This window comes from Oxyura jamaicensis, unplaced genomic scaffold, assembly GCF_011077185.1.
Source record: "Oxyura jamaicensis isolate SHBP4307 breed ruddy duck unplaced genomic scaffold, BPBGC_Ojam_1.0 oxyUn_random_OJ61266, whole genome shotgun sequence".
Taxonomy (NCBI): domain Eukaryota; kingdom Metazoa; phylum Chordata; class Aves; order Anseriformes; family Anatidae; genus Oxyura; species Oxyura jamaicensis.
This window is the reverse complement of record NW_023307018.1, coordinates 1-786: the sequence shown is the minus strand read 5'-3', so window position 1 is coordinate 786 and position 786 is coordinate 1. Positions and strand designations below refer to the sequence as shown.

Here is a 786-nt window from a genome sequence, read left to right as displayed (position 1 = left end):
TATGGTCATCCCAACCTCTCTATGGTCCTCCCAAGGTCTCTATGGTCAACCCAAGGTCTCTATGGTCCTCCCAACCTCTCTATGGTCCTCCCAACCTCTCTATGGTCCTCCCAAGGTCTCTATGGCCAACCCAAAGTCTCTATGGTCATCCCAACCTCTCTATGGTCCTCCCAAGGTCTCTATGGTCAACCCAAGGTCTATATGGTCCTCCCAACCTCTCTATGGTCCTCCCAACCTCTCTATGGTCCTCCCAACCTCTCTATGGCCAACCCAAAGTCTCTATGGTCCTCCCAACGTCTCTATGGTCAGCAACTCTATGGTCATCGTCTCTGTGGTCCTCCCAACCTCTCTATGGTCCTCCCAACATCTCTATGGTCAGCCCAACGTCTCTATGGTCAACCCAATGTCTCTATGGTCAACATCTCTATGGCCAATGTCTCCGTGGTCCTCCCAACCTCTCTATGGTCAACGTGTCTATGGACCTCCCAACGTCTCTATGGTCCTCCCAAGGTCTCTATGGTCAACCCAACCTCTCTATGGTCATCCAAACTTCTATATGGTCATCCCATCTCTATGGTCAACGTCTCTATGGTCCTTGCAACCTCTCTGTGCTCCACCCCACGTCTCTATGGTCAACATCTCGATGGTCGACGTCTCTACGGTCCTCCTATTGTCTTTATGGTCCTCCCAACGTCTCTATGGTCATCCCAACGTCTCCATGGTCAACATGTCAATGGTCCTCCCAACCTCTCTATGGTCCTCCCAACCTCTCTATGGTCCTCCCAA

The 786-nt window shown here is 51.5% G+C and overlaps 1 long non-coding RNA gene across 1 annotated transcript in view; it reads right to left on the bottom strand.

Moving 5' to 3' along the window:
* The window catches only part of LOC118158912, a 1,017-nt gene extending 237 nt beyond the window's left edge, over positions 1–780 (bottom strand). Inside the window, exons 1-2 of the long non-coding RNA XR_004746937.1 lie at positions 623–780; positions 16–530 (exon numbers count right to left, since the gene is read on the bottom strand). This is a non-coding gene — a long non-coding RNA (uncharacterized LOC118158912). The remainder of the gene's footprint in view (positions 1–15; positions 531–622) is intronic.
* Positions 781–786: the final 6 nt, after the last annotated feature.